Consider the following 19018-nt stretch of genomic DNA (forward strand, 5'->3'; position numbering starts at 1 on the left):
CTGACCGTGAACGAGGACCCAAGAACAGGGTCCAGGCGCCTTGACCCTCCGAACTTAAAGCAAGGTTCCTGTCACCCCTGGAGGAAGTACAGCATCCTAAGGCCTATCCTTGAGTCAAAAGTTACTGGGCTATTTTCCCTAGGAGGTCTGCAAATAAATAGGATTGATCCCCGGTGAGCCCTCACGAAGACCCCACCCCAGATCTCCCCTACATTCACAACTCACACTACGCCCTCCTCAAGCATAGAGGGAAAAGACCAGGCTTTGAGATCAAACTCTTTTTCCACCCTTACTGGTTAGTGGCCAAATTCTCCTGCTAAGTCTCAGCTACAGATGGGAACAATAATACGGAGGTCAGGGATTAAATGGGGCGTGCAGGCAAAGCACCCGACATAGTGCTTGGTATACAATAGGTGCTCAATAAATGCCTGTTCCCTTTTCTTCTCTCCTTGCCCATCTGCCTAGCTCCCTTATTTTAAAATCTTTATCCAGATCCAGGGCCCATCAATCTAATCTACTTTCAAAATATAGATCTATTTGTTTAAAAATCTAAACATCCATTACCAATACGATACATAGAAGATGAGATTTTTAATGATTGATAGTAGACAAAGATCCAAAATAATAGTGGCTTAAACATGATTGACGTTTTCCTCTCACGAACTGGGCTTCTATGGTAGCGGCTCCCCACATGGGGATCCAGGCTCCTCCTTCTGCATCCTCACCATCCATCCCTAGAGTAATGCACTGGCCTCTGCAGTACGAGATGCCTTGCCGCCATATCTGCATCACATCCATCAGAGAAAGAGGAAAGAGAGAAAGAAGGCAAATCATAAGCACTTAAAGACACACTGAAATGTCACAGATCACACTTCTTTAGAACTCCGTCACACCCAACTCCAAGAACGCTGGAAGGTCAGAGAGGCTGCTGTGTATCCAGCTCAAAATGCTGCTTCTGTGGAGGAAAGAGAACAATATATGAGAAAACAAAATTTCTGCCGTAGTGCTAATTAGGAGTTTTTCTCTGACAAAATAAATATCAAAGCTAGAATAATCCATGTAAGCTGAAAACCATCCAAGCTGCAAGTTACAACCCATTTATTTCAAATAAATTCATTAAAAAAAATTAACATCAGCCAAAGACCCATATATAAATGACAAAGACTTTCAGCTAAATCAAAGGAATATAGCCATATAAGAAAACATTAAACATTTTGTCCTATTGAATCATCAATTCTTAGAGCTGATGAAGATCTTAAAAGTGATTTAATAAAACCTTCACTTAATGCCAGAATCTTTTCTACAGTGATTTTGACAAAAGTCATCCCATCTTTGCCTAGACTTTAAAGAGATGGTGCCTGGGGTTTCACAGTCTACAGTTCTTGGGATTCCTGGACAAAGGCAGAAAGAGCAAGCCAGCATGGGACAATGGCCAGAGTCTGCCCCTGGGGTACTCAGCTACGTGCAAGGTCAAGGTGTAAAAGGTCCAGTCCCAGGATCAATCAAGAGTACGAAGCATGGTGGAAGATGAAGGATTGTCATTGGTTTGGGTCTAGAGGTAAATTTGCAAAAAAGATATATTGTTCCTGCAATAGGCTGGTGACATCGACTTGGCTTGGCTTTAAAGTGTGAGTGAAAGTTTGCCAGACAGAAAAGGAACTAAGACATAGTAAACGAACTAACAAAAAGCACTTGAAACCTCAAGGAATTAAAAAATGTAGTGCGTTGAAATGAAATAAAATAATAAAGAGTTCAGTGTAGCAAAATTATAGATTGCATGCAGTGCTTTGGAAAGTAACTGTTTTGCTAAGAAAACCAGGAGCACAATATGGAGGGTTTGGTGTTAAGTGATGGGACTTTACCCTGTGAACATCCAAGAGCCAGCAAAGTTCTAAGCACAGTCAGACCTAATTTTAGATAACTCTGGCAACTGCATAGAGCGTGATCCAGAACATGCAGAACACGAGAAAAAGGGAAGATGTCCCAGTGGTCCAGGGGAGAATGAGGAGCAAAGCATGATGGATAATGAGAGCATTCTATCTATCTAAGAAGACTGGTGGTTTGGTGGTCCCTCTAACTAAGACATAAAGAGGAAAAGTTTTTGTGAAGATTGGAAGTTCACCTCAGGTCATGCTATGGTTCAGAGAATGACCCACCAGTTGGCAGTTAAAAATGGCTATCGTCAGACACAAATACCTTAATAAAAGCCATATCATGTATGTCTCAGCTGCTCCCCTGATCCATCATTTGGTGACTTTTCCAAAAAGAAAATGAGCTCGATTTGGCATGAGTTACTTTTAGCAACAAGGGTATCATGAAAATGCACGGAACAACGGACGGCGACAACGAATGCCAGCTGGTGACCACCGCTGTATTTTCGAGGTGTTTTCAAACCATCTAGCATTTTGTTTCATAGTAAAAATCAATAGTCAGCTCAATCCACCCGAATTTTTAGAAATTATCTGTTCTCCATTTTGGAAAATTTACAGAACATTGTGCGTCTCTAAATGTCTTCATTTTGTCAGTCACCATTATTCCTCAGAAACGACTCGTGAGAGTCTGGCATCCATTTGCACATCTTCCCATGGCTCAGGAATGTGATTCAGCCAGGTCTGAGATGTGACCACGTTAAAAGCAGTGAATTCTTTGTTTACCATCCTGACCTGGTATGGATTGCTTGTGTGGGCTTTCTAATTTTGAAATTCTTTTTGTGGGTGAAGAATATAGCAATGAAACAGGGCTTGAGTACTTTTGCTTTCTCTTTGTACTGAGCAGTTAGCATTATGCCATCTGTTGCCAGAAGCAAGTTTCAAGCAGGTCAGAAACATTCCTTGTTTTTGTGTCTCCAACATGTCAAATCAAAATCGAAATGTTGCTGTCCGTAGCATTTGGGGGAGTCTCGGTGCCTCCTCATCTGCAGGTTTCCTAACGCGGGGCGTATTGATTTAAGCCGCGCTTTTGTGTTCATTCGTAGCCATGTGTCCCTCCCTCGGTGTTCTGGGATTGTGCTCCCTGTGGATCCTTTATCTGAGCTTCTCCGTCTATCCTCATTGAAGTCAGTTGTAATTGCCATGTCAGAGTCATGTTTTTTCGGACCCCCGTGTTTCTTCCCAGTTAGTGTTTTTGATAATGAAGCTAATACCTATCTTTTTCGCTCACAGTTTTCAGTCTGATTCTCCCAAGATTGAGGCATGTGTCTAATAACCAGCACCCTTGACCGTCACAAACCCCAACATCACAGTCACTTCCTTCAGCATTCAGATCACCATCGTTTACTCGTATGTTTCCTCCTTTGTTGATAAGTTAAACCCCAAGTAGCCGTGCATTGTTTTCTCAAACTTCCAAGAGATGAAATGATCTCCAAGACATAAATGAATTGTATCGGCTGCTCCGTTTTTGTCAAGATGAACTGTCCTTATCCTCCCACTAAGTCAATATCTTGTTTCCATGCCAACTTTAAGTTTCTATTGAGAAGTCATCAGCCGTGTTCCTCTTCTGGATAAATGTCCAACAATATCACTACCTTTTGTCCCTACGAAAATGTTTCATGCCATTTATTAATTTAACAAATACTTATTAAACATTTATTATACCGTGTTAATTTGCTAGAGCTACCACCAACAAAATACACAGATAGGGCGGCTTTAACCAACAGAAACGTCTTTTGCAAGAGTCCTGGAGGCTGTGGGTCCGAAGTCAGGGTGTTGGCAGCATTAGTTCTTGCCGAGGGCTGGGAGCCAGAGGTCTGATCATGCCTGTCTCCTTGCCTTGAGCATGGCTGGCTTCTCCCGCCATCTGCATATCGTCTTTCCACGTCTGTATCTAAATTTCCTCTTCTTGTAAGGACACCGATTTTATTGGATTAGAGTCCACCCTAATGACTTCATGTTTGCTTAATTACCTCTGTAAAGGCCTGTCCCCAAAGATGATCACATTCTGGCAGCTAAGTATTCAATACGTGAATTTGGGGGACACGATTCAGCCCATAATGCGTACAATGAGCTAGGCCCTGAGCTAGGCCCCAGAAATATAGTAATGAATGCAACAAAGCCCCGCCCTTAGAGACTTTATTATTTATGCTCTGGTGGGAACTGGGAAGATTGAACAGTAAACCATAAATAGATGTGGTCACGCCAGATAGTGCAGTATAAAATGTAACCGTGCCAGGACACAGAGGGTGACAGATAGGAGATGGAGCTGAGGGCCCCGTAATTCTAGGTAAGGGTACATCCAGGTAGGGTAAGCCAGCTGTGTGATTGTGTAAGAAGCATGTGCTCCAGGCCAAGAGAACAGCCAGAGCAAAGACCTGAGGCCTGAGCGTGGTGGGCTTGTTCCAGAAACAGGAAGGAGGAAGTCAAGTAACGGAAATGACAGCAGCAGGGTGGGGCTCTTGTAAGGATTCGGATTTTATTCTAAGTAGTGTGGGAAGCAATCGGAGGGTTACAAACAAGAAACTGACGGACAGAAAACGGTACTAAACTTGGATTTTATGATATATAAGGTACACGCTTTCTGGGAAATATATGTCATCCTTAATAAAAATGCATAAACAATTTTCTGATAGACTTCAGTGAAATTAAATATTCCCTCTGGGAATTTCATCACCCACCCGCCTGACAATGGGTCTTGAGAGGAGCCTAATAGTTTTATCGTCTTCAATTAAACACTCACATAAAGTGTCTCTACCAAGAGGGAGTCTTTGAATTGGCTTTTTCAGAAGCCTCTTCCCTTGTGGCCCAGTTTGAAATTAAACTTTGATACATGCTTGTTATCAATTTGTCTAAGAAATTGCTTTAATGAAGGTAATCACATTTACATTTTGAAGGATCATTCTGGGTACTGGATAATTCACTGTAGCAATTTGCATTTGGGTGTGTAACTTCTATTATACCTGCTTCTTTTGCATATTCAGCACAATTTTCTCTCTCTCTCTCTCTCTCTCTCTCTCTCTCTCTCTCTCCGCCCCCCTTCTCTCATCTTTTAATTGGGCAAACACCACTCTGGCAAATCCCACTCTATAACCATTACAGCATGTAATAAGAGTAAAATCAAAATCTTTTTTCTTTCTTTCTTTACTTACTCATTTATTTAAAGTTTATTGGAGTAACATTGGTTAATATAATTATATAATTGTCAGGTGTACATCATAATATGACATCTATATATTCCACTGTGTGATTACCAGCCAGAGTCCAGTTTCTTTAAGCTACCATATATTTGATCCCCTTTATCCACTTCACCCTCACCCTCCCCCAACCCTCCTATATTTGACCCCCTTTATCTCATCTACTTCTCCCCTCCTCCCCCATCCCCTGCCCTCTGGTAACCACTAGTCCATTGTCCATGTCCATGAGTCTCTGTTTGTCCTGTTCATTTGTTGCTTTTAGGTTTATGTTCCACATATAAGTGATACCATGTGGAACATAAACCTAAATTTTTTAGGTTTCAATTTTTTTAGTCTGGCTTATTTCACTTAGCATGATTATCTCAAGGTATATCCACGTTGTTGCAAATGGCAGTATTTCATCTCTTCTTATGGCTGAGTAATATTCCATTCTATATATGTACCACAGCTTCTTTATCCAACCATCTATTGTAGGACGTTTTGGTTGCTTCCACATCCTGGCCACTGTGTGCAAATATCTTTTCGAATATTGTGTTTTCAAGTCTTTGGGATAAACACCCAGTAGAGGGATTGCTGGATCATATGGTACATCAACTCTTAGTTTTTTGAGGAACCTCCATAGTGGTGTACCAATTTGCAGTCCCACCAGCAGTGTATGAGGGTTCCTATTTCTCCACATCCTCTCTAACATGTGTTATTACTTGTCCTATTGATTATAACAGCAAAATCTCAACAAGATGCAAAAAGAAGTAAACTAAGTCTACTAAAATTAAACAATATTATCCCTTGGCATGAACATCCCTACAGGATGCTGCCATTTGTTTTGTATTCTTTTATGCTAAAGGTGCAAAAAGAACAGAGTCGTGATTTACAGTTGCCCGTTTCAGGCTTCCCTCTCTGCCTTCCTGCCCTGTTCAGTCAACAAATATTTACTGGGTGCCTATTAAGCACTGTTAGGTACAGAAGATACTGTGCTTTAGAAGATGTGAATAATGCCTGAAAAAAAATGGAATGCGTCGACAATAAAAAGCAAAAAGCCGGTCTCTGCGAGTGGAACATGGAACATCCTTCGGCGCCAGGATACCTGTCCAATTGAGACATGACGAGGCCACAGAGGTTGGTCATCTGACCCTCAGATTTAGGAAATCGCTTTAACCCAATTACAAGTCCCCAGAAAGAGAGAGGGCACGTGGTGCAAATCAACACAGTGCAGATGAAGCCTTCTTCTTCTCGTTGGTCTAAAATGTACTGTGCTAGGCTTAAGCTTTATTTAACACTTTCCTAAAAAAATTTACTGTATTTTTAAGTTAGGAAGCCTGGCCTTTTGAACATGAAATGATATAAGAGAAATGTCCAATAGGCCATTTCAAGGCATCTTAAGAGGTCTGGATTGCAGTGTACCTTTAAAAAATTTGTTGAAATATAATTCACATAGCATATAATTTACCCATTTAATGTGTGTAATTAAATGGTTGTATTATCTTCATAGAGTTGCGTATCCATCACCACAATCAGTTTAGAACATATTCTAACTTCCTGAAAAATCCAAACTGTTCAGCAATTACTCATTTCCTCCTCTCCCAGCCCTCTAATTTACTTTCTGTTTCTATGAATTTACCTGGATATCTCACGCAAATAGAATCAGATGGTCTTCTGTGGTTGGCTTCTTTTACTTAGCACAATGTTTTCAAAGTTCATCCATGTTGTAGCATGTATCAGTACTCCAATCCTTTTTATTGTAAAATAACATTTCACTGCATGCACGCATGTATGCATGTATATATATGCATACATACATATGTATACATATATACATACATGTGTATTATATACCTACATGCATGGATGCAGTGAAATGTTATTTTACATATATATATATATATATCACATTCTATTTATCCATTCATCAGTTGATAAACATTTGGGTTATTCTATTTGGGGGCTATTATGAAAAATGCTGCTATGAACATTCGTGTACCAGTTTTTGTGTGGTCGTATGTTTTCATTTCTCCTGAGTAGGTGCCTACGAGTTAGATGGCTGAGTCATATATGCAGTAACATTGTGCTTATCATTCGAAGAACTGCCAAACTTTTCCAAAATGACTACTTGTTTACACTCCCATAGGCCATGTACGAGGATTCCAGTTTCTCCATATCCTCCCCGACCAGGCATAGTTCTCTTGATGGCACTAGTTCTTTTCAAATCTGAATTGACTAATGGTGTCCTCTGTCTCTATAGAATCTATTTCAGTTACGAAAAGATAAATGATTACAAAAAATCTAAAATGCCAAAGCAAGCTCATTTCTGATACAAATTGACCTTTCTGAATCAATACATAAAAAGCTTCTTAAACTCTCCTTTTTTTAAATTTCCCCCTTTAAATTCAACGTTAGCATTCACTTCTGTCAGCAGGAGTCACTTTTTTTATCGTCTAATAATACTGAGCGTTTTTCAGTCAAAGTGTAGATTAAGTCTTATTATTGAAAAGGGGCAAACTACAGGTCCTTAGATAAACTATGGCTCTATAAGTTTCTGTTTTGGGTATGTACGTAAAATTTATGAAATTGTCTCCTAATAAATGCAATACAGAAAGGGTAAGTTTTTTAAAAATCAAATTAAATCTAGGTACACGTCCCTTCTCACAAGGATGGGCAAATATATTAGCTATTATTGGAGTTTTCTCCCTTCCCCGGGCCACCAATGGTCCTGGGAACCAGGTCGGGCTAGGTCCCCAGCGCCATTCTTTACTGAAATCCTCCCCACCCCACCAACCTTATTTATTGAAGAGTAAATGCGTACTAGAAATATAAATGTATTAGCTAGTTGAGATTTTATTAGATTACGGAACATAAAGAACAGATGAGTGTGGGACACTGGGAATTGGATAGGAAAGGAAGGCCGCAAAGAAGGAGAGTAAAAGAGAGAACGGGACAAAGAGAAAAGGTAAAATTTGTTTAAAATTTTAATTAAAAAAATCAGTATGTCAAAAGTAAATTGTACTCGAAAGATAAAATCACATGAACACATTTCAAGTTGGAAACTGTTAGTGCCACATCAAGTGACTGGAAAATTAGGGGCTTGCCCTGACAGGGGGCACATATACTAAAAACTGGAACTGAAATTAGTAATTAATGTCATAGTAGTGATGCATTTTTTCCAAATGAACTGTATCATTTTTTGCTTAGAAATGTCAAGCTTTCTGTAATCAATGTTACTGCTGGTCTTTGTTAATCCAAGCTAAATATTTCTAAAGTGTATCATATAATATACCAAGTCCCCCTCTAGTTCCAAAATTCTAAGTAAAGAGCATTATTTAAAACGCCTTCACTGTATTGGCTGATTTTTATTTGATGACTCGTATTTGACAGTCGACTTTTTGCAAAATCACCTTAAATTTGATACATCTTTTCTTGTAAAGATATTCCAATTTTTGTGTTCTCAGTCTTCAGTCAAAAATCCACAAACCACTGGCGATCCCAGTATAGGAGTAGGAAGCATGACTTTACACATGTATCCTTCCTGAAGTTCAAACACTCCATAGAGTGGACAACTTAGGCTCCCAAGAACCCTAGAATTCTCCCTCCACAAAGCCATCATTGTGGACCTTTGGGGTCATAAAGAGTGGGGCTGTGTTTGGTTAAGAGGTCAAAGAAAATATTATTCATATACATGAAATGCAAATGGTATAGCTGCATTTATACCACAAAAGGTGTCAAGTATTTTAGCATTAATGCAATTTCAAAAAATACTTGATTCCTTTTTTAAGCTAAGTCACCTGGCATGCCACAGGTTAACTGAAACGTTAGGAAAGATTCAGAATCACGCTGCCAGGCTCAGCCTAGCTCAGACGCTGAGGTTTTCTGATATTGACTAAAGAATTAGGAACTAATTATCCATTTTCAAATTTTAAGGTAATTGCAAAACAGAGATACTGAAAATAATTGCTTGGTTCGTGTGCCGCCTGTCATCTCGGAGTTTGCTGGCGTTTCCACGCACTGCTTCCCCGTCAAAGTAGGATGTAAGCCCATCTCTGGGAGCACTCACTTCTCCCCCCTTTGTTATGCTGGAGAACGTTAAGTGGTAGATTCATTGAACTAAAATAGCGTTGACAAACACTACCAAACCCATTTTAAAAATCAATAGGAATCCAGCAGGCGTTTCTACTGAACACTTAAGTGAAAGTTTAAATGTGCCCCAGGAGTCCTTGCTTTATTCGTGTTCATTATTTAAATATTGCATTTATAGCATAACTGTGGTTACCCTAACCTGACTTCTGGCTCGAGAAGTTGTCACTCAGGCAACCTAGAGTCCCAGGCCCCCGAATTAGATCACTCAATTCATAAGGAACAACTGATGGTCTTTTCTCATAAAATAATAGTGATGTCAAGTCTCCCTTCCACCCCCATCCTCTCCCATCTACCTGACTCCGCCCTAGGACAGCTGTCGCCAGAGAAAGACAGCAGCTACTGACCTCTCTGGAGCCCACCGCGAAAGACGCGCCCGAAAACCTGGCTCTGCGAGGTCAGCAACAGCGTCGACCGAATCCCCATGGATGTTCTCTCTCCCTGTGAGTCCAGCAAACGCACACGCATGTGCGCACACATGCACACGCACACGCACACATGTGTGCACACGCACACATGCTCTCACGCGCACATGCACACACGGATACTCACACATGGGCATGCATGCACACTTACACACACATATGCTCACATGTGCACATGTACGCACTCACACACACGCACGCATGCGCCCACACACATGCATGCACACGCACGCATACACGCACTCACACACACTCACGCACGCATGGATACTCACACACACGCACATACTCTCACACACACACTCACACTTTCATGCACTTGGTCATCCCTAGGGCTCATGGCACTTTTCCTCAGAGGAACAAAAACCCAGATCTTTGCTTTCTTGGGCTTTGGAAAAGTCACACTTATTTAAGCTTTTGCGTCTTAGTAAAACATTTTTTAAATGTTTGAAAATTGTTAGGAAAGAGTTAAGCGATACAAAAGGTATAAAAATAGAATATAATGTGCACCTCTGAAATTATCACCTAACTTCAAAAATCGCATTACCATTACACTCGAAGTCCTCTGTGTCCTCCCCCTCGGGAGAAAAGATAACCGCCATCTAGTTAGTTGTTTATCTCTGCATGCATCTTGTTATGCCTTCCATAAGCGTCGATACTATCCAACATGTAAAAGTGTTTTGTGCAAATAAAAGTTAAAATACTGCATATGTTCTTTGGCAACTTGGCTTTTTCCATTAAGAGTGTAGTTATGAGTCATATATATTGATATGTATAATTTTACCTCATTCTTCTTGACTATTGCACAATATCGCATTTTATTTGAATATACCATAATTTTATCTGTTCATTCTCCCGTGGATAGATGTTGAAGTTACTTCCAATTTTGCGTTCTTACAAACAACACTGCTACAAACATTTTTGTATCTATCTCTTCCTTTGAGACAGAGATGCTAAGCCAGTGTGTTGACAACTTGGGGCACACATGGGTTATAGGTATGCTGAGGAATGTATCTCTCTTGCTCTCAGGTAGACCACATTAAAGCCTAGATTGACCAGAGCCCCTCGCTCATCCACTCTACCCATGAGCTGCCTCACCCGCTTCTGGCAGTGCATGCCGTGAAATCAGAATCAAAATCATCTGCTTTCGTAGTCAGTCGAGACACTGAAAGTGGAAATCAGATCTCACTGTCTACAGTATTTTGCTATTCCCTTACATTAGCATTACTTTACTTCCCAGGAGTCTCTTGCTGAGACAAATTATTTGATTGTTCATTGCAGAAACTCCCCAAAAGACTCATTAATTCTTCGATGGAAAGCACCAACATTTTTTGCCCTAAGATTCTTCAAACCTCTTGCTTCACCATCCTTGCGCCACTGTTTCCATTAGCCCCAGACTGTTTATCCTGATCCTTCTCCAGTTCTAATCGACTTCCCACATTGAAGGACCTGCCTCAAACTAGAATTCCATTTCTCAATAATTTAGTCTCGTCCTTCCCCTTCTGAGATGCTGCCAAAGTTCTGTATTAGTGATGAACAATACACTAAACTTTGTCTTATCAACAGGGTGTGGTGGTGATATTTGGGGAGCTGGTATTTGCATTTAAGAGGAACATCAATATTTTCAACATGTGGCATGACAGCAAAAGCTGTGAGAAGCATGGCTATAGAGTGTATACCCAGGTGTGGGATGGCTGAGTCTTATAAGTACATTTTCAACCTCACTATTTATGGGCTAATTATATCAATCTAAGCCTTGTTTTCTCATCTATAAAATAAAATGGTTTGGCAGGATGATGCTTAAATTCTTTTTTGATCTTGAAAATGGTTTCACCTTCTGATTTATAAAGGAACTCATTCTAAGAACAAAAACATTCCACTGATTTTACACATACACATCTGTGTGTGTGTGTGTGTGTGTGTGTGTGTGTGTGGCAAAACATTATCTAGCTTATCTTGTAAGGTAAAGTATGTTAAAATGACTTTGACTAAGAAAGACAATGAAGCATAGAGAAGAAACATGACTTAGTTTTTCAACGATCTAAGAAACGGAAAAAGGAACCAAGCCTCGAAGCGTTCTCTAGAACACCCTGTAAGCACACCTCTTTTCATCAGTTCTCCTGACAGGATATCCATAGCAGGAGTATCAGATACATGGCACAGGTGCCCACCCCTCCCACTCCCTTGCCCTCGGCAGACATTACAAAGCAATCACGGCATCGTTCCACAATGCACAGTCTATTTCAGAGCCCTTCTCAATGCACTGCTCCAGACAGCCAATACCAGGCAACTCTGGTTGCTTCTACAATCCAAGCGCCCCATTTTACTTTCTGCCTTCTCCATCGTAAACTCTAGTGGAATTTCAACCTGAAGCCACCTCCAGTGACTTGCTGTTCTCCAAACATGAATGCTCTTCGGTGCTTCCGTGCCTTTGCAGATGTTTTCCTCAGACCTGGAATCTCCTCGTCTCCCTTTTCGGCCTGGCCAAGGCTCACTTAGAGGTTAGGTTTAAGTGCCACCTGCTCTTTAAAGTCTGGGGAGAAATCTCTTCTGCGACAGCGAGGCACTTCCTCTCCTCGGCTCCCACGGCATCCCGTGCTCCCTCCTTCATCGCAGGTATCCCACTGTCATGGAGCTACTCGGTTGTCTTCTTCTCCCCAAAAGAATGAGTCCTCTGAGGGCTGGGATTTGCATTCATACAACCTATCGCAGTACCATGCGCAGGGTTAGTAATCAAGAAATATTTGCCGAGTTGAAATGAAATAAATTAGATTAGCTTGAACCTATAGAAATAGTCTCTTTTTTTTTTCAGGAAAATCTCAATTTCATAAAACTGTAATTTTTAGTGGACATAACTCATTATTATATAACCATGAATTCATTTATATAATTCTGCCAGTCTTTTCTCATAAATAAATTCACAGATTAGGAAAAAACTCGTTTTTGCCAGATTGTACGTCATCTTGGATATGAGAACTATTGTCACTGAATACCACAAATTGCATTTGCTGCAACTGGGAACACGGCTGCCCCAGCTGGCCCACCGAGTGTGGGGCTGATCCCAGAGCAAACGGACAATGGACTTACCGGTTGTTTTTGTATGTCTATATCGTCACCTGTAAGGAAAGGAGGGAACATAGTGACCATCTAATGGGGTTTGCCATTGCCATCAGAAACAATCTTCCAGGTCAGTGTAACTGTAAAAGTATAAGGACAGGCAGGGAAGAAGCTGGCGCTTGACTCAGTGCTAAAATTGGTTACTTGAGAGAATGCTAAAGAAAAGAACTGATGAACTCTTCAGAACTATATCGCATGGTCGATCAAGAGTAGAAAGGGAATGGAATCAGCTCTTTCCTTGAGTAATTGTTTTTTGCAGTCAGGTCATTTCTTAAGAGGAAATTGTATGGGAGTCGGTGATAAAGATGAAGAGTAGCTGAAAGGCAGGATATTTCTACTCCCTGAGCTCTATTTTGCAGCCTATTTTGCAGATACTGAAATTGGAGAGAGGAAACGATATTAGAATTAAAACGTCTTCTCCATGAAGATGACCAGTAAAAAAGGATTTACTCAGGTTGTAAAGATTTAGGGATTATGTACAGCTGCCCCTAAAATGGGAAGACCAGCAGCAATGGGGAATCACCAAACTGTCAGATCACCCTCCATCAATCTAATTTCACCATAGGGTAGCCAAAGCAACTGGATCGATAATTTTAACATCCAACTCTGTTGTCTTGGAAACAAAATGGCTCACCCCTGTTTGGAACAGATCAATTGCACAGCAATCAAATTGCAAATAATGCTCTCACTGGATTGTGTACCTGGTAATTTTTGGACACAAGGGTATTAGAATACTAGGCAGGTTTTCTATCACAGAGGGTTAGAAACTTAACCAACACAAAGGATTAAGGTATTATATATTTGAAACTACACAATTTTCTATTTCTTTGGTCCCTTTCCAAACTCACAATTGCTTTCAACAAAATTGCATGTTTAATTGGTTTCTCTGCAGCCAGTAAGACTGCTTGTTTTAATCTAGGAACTAAAAATTTAATTACAAATACTGTATTTTAATCACTTGTCATGTATATACAATTCCTGAAAATGTTATACATGTCTTTTTTATCTCGTATTCTTTTGAAAACAGAATAAGTATTTTGTTAGAGGGGCTAATTTCGAAGTAGTAAGCAATTTGCCACAGTCTTCTATTGAGAGGTCATGAGTGAGAATTTGAATTTTTAGAAATGTTAATGAAGCTGTTGGGAAGCAAAATGAAGGAAACAGAAGGTTTAAGGACACCGAAAGTACTCTTTAAAAGAAAAAGAAAAGCAAAATAACTGGGGAAACATATCTTCCTTGCCCTAAAGCCTAGGATTAGAAGAATTACAATGAGTAAATATATATGAGGAAGACAGAACGAAGCGTGCGCCCCACACTCCGCCTGGGCCACGCTCCGCCTCGTTCTTCCTTTTACAGCAGGAGAGGTGACCCTCGTCCCAGGCCAGGCCATCCTTTGGAGTCCTCACCTTCCCCATCTCTGAAACCTCCTCTCTCCTATGCAAATCACCCTCTCCCTTTCAGTGTGATCCTTCTGCACATGTGTAAGATGATCCCATCCTTAAAAGGAAAACTCTCTCATCACTCTATAGCGTTCAACTCCTCTGCTGCCCTTTACAGCTAATCTCCTGAAAGAGTTGTCTAAACCCACAGTTTCTATTTCTTACTAAAGCTTACACCTTTATGGCTTCTATGACCAACATGCCATTTAAGAAATATTTGACCAAAAAAAAAAAAATTGACTGCCATGTTGATAAATCCAAAAACAAACGAATAAAGACGTTTTTAGCATTTAGCCTGCCTGCCAGCCTGTGCCACTCCTTCTCTTGGATTCTATGACACCCACTCCCTGGTTTTCCTCCTTCATTTCTGGTGTCTTTTCCTTCTTTGCTCTTTTTGCCTTTAATAGACCCCATGAAAGAGCTCCTCCAGACTGTGCCCTCTACTGCCTTCCTTTCTTATTCTCTGTTCTCTCCTTAGGCAATTTCATCCAGACCCATACCTTTGACTAACATTTCTAGTCCCTGAGACTCTCAAAATCAAACCTTTCCCCCGAGATCTCAAATAATATGTTTAACTCCCGCGTGAAGTCTTCAGCTGAATGGCCTGAAGGCATCTCAGCCTCAAATTTATACAATACTGACTTCATGATCTGGCCCTAAAATCTAATCTTACTCTAGTATTCTCAGCCTCAGGGAATGGTGCAAAGCCAGAATCCTTGCTTAAACATTTCTCAAATATTTCCACGGCTTACCACATCCACTGTTAGTCCCCTAATCCATGCTACCATCGTCTCGTGCAAAGGCTTCTGCAATGGCTCACTGCTAAGGGGTCTTCCTACACACCCACCCTCCTGCAGCACAGTCTCCACATGGCAGCCTGAGTGACATTTTAAACCCAAAATCTGATGATGGAAATCCCGTTATAAACACCATCGGCGTCCCACCAATCATAAATTAAAGCTCAAAATCCTCCATGTGGACCACAAGGTCCTGCATTTCTGGCCCCTGCCCACTTTTCAAGCATCAAATAATACCATCTTCCACCTTGTCCTCTACTCTCCAATCTCACTGACACCTGCCTTCACTAAAGGATTAGCTCACTAACTGAACAGCAAGCTTTTCCTACCCCAGGGCTCAGTGCAGTCACTCCCTCCCCACGGGACGCTCCCTCTTCCTCACCCTACTCCGCCTGCAGCCACGTTAACACCCAGACTGGTTCTTTGTGCTTCAGCTGAAGCACTGCTTTCTCCCAGAAGACTTCTTGCCAGTGTAAATCAGGCTCCTTTGTTATACATTTTCACAGAAACTCACCTTTCCTTCAGAGAATTTAGCAGTGTTTTTACATTCATTAGCACAATCACACGTTTAATGTCTATCTCACACGTTTCACTGAAAGCACCGTAAGATTAACTCTAGATCCGTTTTTGTTCACCGCTTTTTCCAGGGAGCCTAGCAGAACACCCAGCACATAAATATCACTTAAGAAATGTGCTTAATAAAGAAGTGTTTTTAAAGTATTTCACCTATATTTTATATTTCTGCCATTAAACGTGTGATAAATATCAAGGAATGTCTCTTAGATGACTCACGCAACTACATTGTGCGAAGCCAGGTTTGATAAATGGATCATAAATGTTCTGGAAACTTGCGGAGGGGAGGAGGGGTGGGGGAACTGAGTCCATATATTTTAAGGCAAAGGGTTGGAGAATCCACTAAACAATTCCCCAATAGGCACCGTGCTCAGTGCGAGAAATCACTAATGAGAATGTGCTGTGACCATAAATGTGCGGAAGAAATAAAAGGTTGTGTACTCTTTTTGGCATCTAACCCTCTCAATTTACAAAGTCGGTAAGTCCCGGGAAGGTGAAAAGACTTGTCCAAGCTCCTGTAACGTAGGAGTAACGTAGGACTCGATAACATCGCTTTATTTGCGTCCTTCCACGTACCTAGCACTGGGCTCTGTTCCCAGAGGACATACGATAAAATGTATTAATTAAAAGGAACGTGGGAGGTGCATAATCAAGATAATTCATTAAACGCATATTTACACAGCACATTCTATCTTCGGGGGCCTGGATAGGTAGTGAAAACAAGACAAACATGGTATCTCCTCTCATGGGCCTTATATTAAGATAATTATAGATTGTGAGAGTTGCTGTTAAATATATAAACAAGGCAAGGTGACAGTGAGTCGTGACAGGAAGACAGACAATGCCACGGTCACTTTCGATAGACTGGAATGACACTGGAGTTTAGACATAAAAGGGTCACTGACCTCCGAGGCACATGCGATTCCCGAACCCGGCCTGACACCCTTCGCGCGGAAGCGGGGAACAGCACAGAAGAGGCGAAGGGCAAGAGCGATGGACCCAAAGACGTGGGCTGAGGGCCTAGGGGCCGAGCCCGCAGGAGAGACCTTGCCGTAACTTCCCGGGTGGTGGCAGCACTGAGAGCTCCCTCCCAGGACGTCTTTGGGCGCTTCCCTGGGCCTGTTTCTTTACCTATCTTCTTTCTAATGTTCAACATCCTTTCACAGCAATTATATCATCTGATCATAGACTATTTCTGGGAGGATTACACAGCAGAAACCATGGCCCTCGTGAGACTGAGTCCGAGAGCCTCAGGGACTTACTCAGCTCAGACAAATCATCGAAGGCAAATCGAGGCCCATCCCAGGGACTTGACTTCCGAGGCCCACACTCTTTCCACAAAACCACAGCAGATCGATTTTGTCCTCTGCTGTGCTTTTGTTCACATTGTAAATATCAAATAATGCTCCACTGTTTAACTCAGTGCATGCGCTTTTACATGCTTATTACATGCCCCTACTAGATACTGCGATGCAGGCGAAGGGCCGACGGAGCTAATCGAAGGAGCACCAAACGGGACGCCGGCTGCCTCCCGAGCCTGTGCTCCTCCGCATCGCTGCCCCGCCTCTTCAGACCACGGCCTCGCACCTCGCAAGAATCACCTCGCCGCCCTGTCTTCAGTTGCTCCAACCCGCCTATTGCCACCATCATTTGTACACACTTCAAAACTTGTCATTGTCTTCACTGAAAACCTTGAAGGCACTGCAGTCACTTTGGCAGGGTTTTTTGATCCTGGTTACACAGTAGAATTACCAGGCTTAAAGCCCTAAGTCCTACCCCAGAAATTCTGACTTTACGTGGTCTGGCGTGAGTGAGTTATTCTTTTTTTTTTTTTTTTAATCTCCAGGTGGTGTTACAGTGCAGCCAAGGCTAAAAATTCCTGGTCTACCGAATGCAGTTGGCTCTCCTGAGCACTGCATTTGAATCCCTTCACAGCTGGGCAACGATCAATATTTCTTGTCTTATCTCTCCCCATTCATACTTGTTATTATAATCACTTCTTAAAGTATCTGTCATCCCCATTAGAATGTGAGTCTCTTAAAGGCAAAAACCCATCATTCGGTTCTGTATCCCTAATATTCATCATAGTGCCTGACAAATAGTAGGCCCTTTGTGAATATTGGTTGGATGGGTGAATGGAAAATGGATGGACAGACAGACGGGTGGGTGGCTAAATGGATTAATTCAGAACTGACCTGATTAGAGACCCAATGGCCTGCAATCTCATAGCTGAATTATCAGGACTAAGAACTAAGGCTCTTATTTACATCAATATGTATCAACTATTTTCCCCAGAAAATTCTTGCCGAGGAAGATAAAAGTGCAAAGTCTGTAAACTCTTGGTCTAGCAATCCTAAAGTATTACAACTCAAATTTGCCCATCAGATTCCCACAACGATATTCCAGCTACTTTCAATCAGACCTCCTAACCTTATAAATGTCCACCTCTGACCTCTCTTCTGAGATCCCAGACGTTATCAGGGGCCTGTTCTCCCTACTTCAGTAAGTCATAAACTCAGCTTTGTTTGATTAATAAGTTACTCTAGTGGTCTTCAAAGGATGTCAAGAAACAATACCTGCATTCTTTTCCTATCTTGCAGTGTGGCTTTGGGTAAGTTTGTTCCACTGAAAATGTCTCCAGATGTGAATTGAGTCCAAGAACACTTAGCACATGTCTTCCTTACAATCTTTGGAAGAAGGAAGTGTTCTACAATTTTCTATAGCACTTTCTATCCACAGATCTCAAAGTATTTTATAATTAATGGGTGTATATTTGACATGGCTAATAGCACTGCAATTAAAAGTGGCAGAAAGGATTTCATAGCTCCAAGTACCATGTTGTCAAAGTCGGCATTCCCTAAATGTAATGACTTTATCAAACCATTACATAAGAGCACTACAATGGGAAAAACTGGATGGAAATTAAGACCTTAAACTTGCTCCTAGTTTCCCAATTAAGAACTAAAGAATGCCTCCTAACCGCTGATTTATTTGACTTCATTAGAAAATCACACATGGATGGATTCATAATTACTCTTAAATTACAAGCACTTATTTATTAATGTTACCAAACTGAGGAGCAGTACACTGTCTATGATATGTCAATTTAAAATGCTGTGAAGCAAACTGTTACTCTCTGTTAATTATGTTGAATCTTTCACATTTTGGATTCTAAATGGTACTAATGCTTTTATTGGCTTGGAACATTCTGTTTTTATCCTTCGCAGAAAGAAAAAAAATATCTCCTTTCTTACTCTTCATTACCTAACCACAGGTAGATAAAAAAAAAAAAAAAAAAAAAACAGGAAAAAAATTAATACTACTTTCTTAAAAGATCACAAGCCAAGCTGCCTTAGGCTCTAATAAAATTTGATCACAGAACAGACCAGCATTTGGAATTTCTGTGCATGAAAGTGC

At 41.1% G+C, this 19018-nt stretch overlaps 1 protein-coding gene across 1 annotated transcript in view; it reads right to left on the minus strand.

The window, feature by feature from the left end:
* Positions 1–594: 594 nt before the first annotated feature.
* The window catches only part of LOC118612920, a 45520-nt gene continuing 27096 nt past the window's right edge, over positions 595–19018 (minus strand). The window contains exon 3 of the transcript XR_004955278.1: positions 595–955. The gene's annotated coding sequence lies outside the window, so the exon portion shown is untranslated. The remainder of the gene's footprint in view (positions 956–19018) is intronic.

Source organism: Rousettus aegyptiacus, unplaced genomic scaffold (genome assembly GCF_014176215.1).
Source record: "Rousettus aegyptiacus isolate mRouAeg1 unplaced genomic scaffold, mRouAeg1.p scaffold_m13_p_17, whole genome shotgun sequence".
NCBI classification, from domain to species: domain Eukaryota; kingdom Metazoa; phylum Chordata; class Mammalia; order Chiroptera; family Pteropodidae; genus Rousettus; species Rousettus aegyptiacus.